This window comes from Babylonia areolata, chromosome 12, assembly GCF_041734735.1.
Source record: "Babylonia areolata isolate BAREFJ2019XMU chromosome 12, ASM4173473v1, whole genome shotgun sequence".
NCBI lineage: Eukaryota > Metazoa > Mollusca > Gastropoda > Neogastropoda > Buccinidae > Babylonia > Babylonia areolata.
In genome coordinates this window covers 36,951,179-36,956,178 of record NC_134887.1, presented here as the reverse complement: position 1 = coordinate 36,956,178, position 5,000 = coordinate 36,951,179, and the positions used below count along the sequence as shown (strand labels likewise).

Below are 5,000 nucleotides of genomic sequence, written 5' to 3'. Positions count from 1 at the left end.
ATCTGCGTCTCTCTCGCGTCTTTTTTTTTTTTACTACTACTACTACTACTACTGCTACTAAAACTACTACTGATAATAATAACAAAAAATAAAACAAACAAGCAAAAACCTGATATACATACATTCAGAAAAAATCGTACTGTCATGGCTACGCAATGGTAACATCATGGAAATATGGAAACCAAACATATAATCTAATACCACTGTATCAAATCAGCTAACCATCTTGCGTATCATAAGATTTGTCTTTGTACCTCATTTATTGAGCATGTCGTGTTGGGTGATTGTTTGTATGTGAGTATCTATGGTTGCAAGGGGCTGTAAAAAGGAACAACAACAAAGACATATAGACATCTCCAGTGCATGCGTCATAACACTACCATGGCAATATCATGGCATTATGAGACTAGAACATTCTCTCGCGTCTTGTGTTACAGTTTCTTTTTTCCTCTTCCCCTTGAAGGGCGGGTTGAAAACGAAGCTTAATGTGTTCTATTCCTTTTTTTCTTCTTTTCCCTTCAAGTTTATTCATCCATCCATCCTTCTATCCGTCCGTCCGTCCGTCCTTCCACTCAATCATTCATTCTGTTTGTCCATCTGTGCCTGTCTGTCTGTTTGTCTGCCTCTGTGTGTGTGTGTGTGTGTGTGTGTGTGTGTGTGTGTGTGTGTGTGTGTGTGTGTGTGTGTGTGTGTGTATGTGTGTGTGTGTGTGTGTGTTTGTATGTGTGTGTGTGTGTGTGTGTGTGTTTGTGTGTGTGTGTGTGTGTGTGTGTGTCTTTTTCCCTTCCAGCGTATTTTTTGCATCACCCCCTCCCACCCCCCTAACCCCCACCCCCCACACCTATCTATCTCCCATTTTTTTTTTTTTTTTTTTTTTTTCAGCTGTCGATGATAGCAGTGAGTCTGAAGACGAAGATTTTCTTTGATGCTCTCGAGATTTGAGAACTTGTCTAACTGGATTCCGAAAGATTATGGATGGATATATATGGTCCTGATGGGTGTCAGTGTGGAATTTCTTTTGTATTGATGTAAGGTGGAACATGTCTAGGTAGAATTCATACGCCTTTTCCTTCCATTGTGACTGTCTGTCTGTCTGCATGTCTGTCTGTCTGTCTGTCTCTGTCTTTCCTTTTCCCTCTCTCGCTCGCTCTCTCTCTTTCACATGCACACTCGCACGCACATATGCACGAACGCACGCACACACCCATGCATACATACATATGTACCTACATACCAACACTCGGCTTATATCACAGATTGACATAAGTTTTACATTTGGGCCAACAGCAAAGTGAGAGCTGTATTATCAATGGTTTCTCCAGTCAATGGGAAATCATTTACAGCTTAGTCTTTTGTGAAGGACTGTGACTCTCAAACTAGGAGGCAAAATTGCACTGGTTCTTAGTGCTGCAGCCTTGTGGGCTAGTTGGCCTTTGGGAAACCATCCCAACACCGACTGTCCTAAAACCCTCTTGGCCGAGAGAGTGGGGATGTAACTTGGGCAAGACACTCACCACTATAATCAAATTCGAGCCCAAATAGTCGGAACAGCAGTTGCCTCCTCTGCTGTTCTGATGGTCATAGTCGGACACGACTGACTATCATATATATATATATATACATACATAGATACACACACGCGCACTCTTTCTTTCTTTGTCTTTGTCTGTCTGTCTGTCTCTCTTTTTTCTGTCTCTGTCTCTGAGTCTCTGTCTGTCTGTCTGTCTGTCTCTCTCTCTCTGTGTGTGTGTGTGTGTGTGTGTGTGTGTGTGTGTGTGTGTGTGTGTGTGTGTGTGTGTGTCTGTCTGTCTGTCTGTCTGTCTCTCTCATTCTCTCTCTCCCTCCCTTGCGTTCAGTTATTTTAGACTTCCGCACTATATTTCTGTTCGTACCTACGTACGTGTGCGTTTGCGCGCGCGCGCGCGCGCGCGTGTGTGTGTGTGTGTGTGTGTATGCGATTGCGTGTATGCGTGCGTGATGCTTCGGTCAGCGGGCCAAAGGGAATCGATGACATTAGCAAAGAGGGTTTCGCAATTCAGCCATCAATCTATCGAGAGTATTTCCATGCTCTGCCTTGCCTGCCTGCCTGTCTGTCTGTCTGCCTGCCAGTCTGTCTGTCTGTCTGCCTGCCTGCCTGCCTGCCTGCCTGCCTGTCTGTCTGTCTGTCTGCCTGCCAGTCTGTCTGTCTGTATTTCAGCCTCTGTCTCTCTCTCTCTCTGTATATGTCTGTCTGCCTGTCTCTGTCTCTCCCTGTCTCTGTTTGTCCGTCTGTCCGCCTCTCTATCTGTCTGTCTCTCTCTGTTTCTGTCTCTGTCAGTATCTTTGTCTCTTTGGTCTGTCCATTGCATTCAGCTCCAATGTGTCGTGGCTGATGTTGAAGGCCTTCTGAGAAGCTTCTCAGAAGGCCTGTCGTTTATGTAATCTGGGTAAGGAAGACGAGCTACATATTGTGTTATAGTCACTCTGCCTTGAGTGACCTCAGACAAAAACAAAAACTAATCCAACCAAAGTATTATAAAGATCCGTCTAACTTTTAGATTTAATTTGCTCATGTCGTCAAGACATGGGTCTACACTGTGTAACTTGGCCATATATATATATATATATATATATATATATATATATATATATATATATGTATATATCTATCTATCTATCTATCTATCTATATATCTATATATATATATATATATATATATATATATGTGTATGTATGTATGTATGAGGCATTGAAGAGATTGCGAAATGTTACGTCATGAATGTTGTTGAACATCTGTGTTAGCTATTTTCAGGCTGGCTTGTGTTGTAGAGTCATAGTGTGTGATGTTAAATCTTATTTATCCTTCTTGAATGTTACTCCGTTCAGTAAAATGCTTTGGCCTTTATCTGGGGGGGAAAAAAATCGTTATCGTCTCTCTGTCTCTCTCTGTCTGTCTCTCTGTCTCTCTCTCTCTCTCTCTCCTCCTCAGCCTCTCCACCCTTACCCCAATCCCAACAACCCCTTTACCTTCCTACCACCACCACCACCACCCACCACCACCACACCCACATCCACCTCCCACCCGGGCCATCACACCCTTTCCAGGCTATACACAGGCTGGCCGGGCCAATGACGCAAACAGCCGATTTAGCCTTTAGGGTTTCACACGCAAATGTCTACTTGCTGTCTAGGTTATGTCCGCTTTGGGGGGCCACTTGTGGAGCGCGCGATTGGTTTTTTTTTTTTTTTTTTTTTTTTTTTTTTCGGTTGTCTCGCTCAATATATCTGGTGGTGCTTCTCTCAATTTCTCTTATCTTTTTTTTCGTTTGTATTGTATTGTATTGTATTGTATTGTATTGTATTGTGTTGTGTTGTATTGTATTTTGTCACAACATATTTCTCTGTGTGAAATTCGGGCTGCTCTCCCCAGGGAAAGCGTGTCGCTTTTTTTTTCTTTCTTTCTTTTTCTTTCTTTCTTTTCTTTTTTTTTACTGAATGCAGTTTTTATTATTAAAAAAAAAAGGTTTTCCTATCGAAGTGAATTCTTCTACAGAATTGTGCCAGGAACAACCCTTTTGTTGCCGTGGGTTTTTTTTTGTTGTTGTTGTTTTTTTTTATGCTTTGTTTTGTTTGTTTTGTTGTTTTTGTGTTGTTGTTGTTTTTTTACGTACGCTAAGTGCATGCTGCACACGGGACCTCGGTTTATCGTCTCATCAGAATGACTAGCGTCCAGACCACCACTCAAGGTCTAGTGGCTGGGGGAGAAAATACTGGCGACTGTGCCAGGATTCGAACCAGTGCGCTCAGATTCTCTGGCTTCCTAGGCCATCGCTCCTGTGTTCTCAGCATACTGATGCACTGGTCATTTTGACGACGTGGGTGAACTTTGATTTCCTGTTTGAAAGGAAGTTCTTTGTAAAACACGCGTGCGCGTGCGCGTGCGCGTGCTGTGCATGCACGTACATGCAAGCAATACATGCACACGTAAACATACACAGTGACACGCACGTATGTACCTACGTACACACTCTTGACTCAAACACACACACACACACACACACACACACACACACACACACACACACACACACACACACACACACACACACACACACATTCGTCTAATATCACTTAAAGTGGAAGACGTTAAACTGAAGACTACTACTACTACTACTACTACTACACACACACACACACACACACACCCACACACACACACACACACACACACACACACACACACACACACACACACACACACACACACACACACACACATACCAGACCAGACCAGACCAGACCAGATGATTTATTCAGATAGGTCATAGCCCCTACTGAAGAGGTGTTAAGAAAGTGAAGTAATCAATCAACCCTTTTGTCTGTTGAAAAGGAAATACAACATACTTGAGGTATGAATACATTCATAATGCAGAATTTATTTTGTATTTGTATTTCTTTTTACCACAACAGATTTCTCTATGTGAAATTCGGGCTGCTCTCCCCAGGGAGAGCGCGTCGCTACACTACAGCGCCACCCATTTTTTTTTATGTATTTTTCCTGCATGCAGTTTTATTTGTTTTTCCTATCGATGTGGATTTTTCTACAGAATTTTGCCAGGAACAACCCTTTTGTTGCCGTGGGTTCTTTTACGTGCGCTAAGTACATGCTAGCACACGGGACCTCGGTTTATCGTCTCATCCGAATGACTAGCGTCCAGACCACCACTCAAGGTCTAGTGGAGGGGTAGAAAATATCGGCGGCTGAACCGTAATTCGAAGCAGCGCACTCAGATTCTCTCGCTTCCTAGGCGGACGCGTTACCTCTAGGCCATCACTCCACATGTAACATCTCTTATCCGTTTGAGAGAGAAGGGCTGTGTCCTTTCATTGTCGTGAAACTTATCCAACAGGTCAGGGTATTAGTGACCGTTCTTTACTTCTGGTTTAGGAAACTCAGTCAGGCCAATTTCAAGGTGCAACAAAAAGCAGTCACGGCTCTAGCCGCCGTGGTGAAGTGGTT

At 43.3% G+C, this 5,000-nt stretch overlaps 1 protein-coding gene across 1 annotated transcript in view; it reads left to right on the top strand.

The window, feature by feature from the left end:
* LOC143288186 (beta-1,3-galactosyl-O-glycosyl-glycoprotein beta-1,6-N-acetylglucosaminyltransferase-like) overlaps positions 1-5,000 on the top strand; it is a 98,697-nt gene that overhangs the window by 92,548 nt on the left and 1,149 nt on the right. The window lies entirely within an intron of this gene.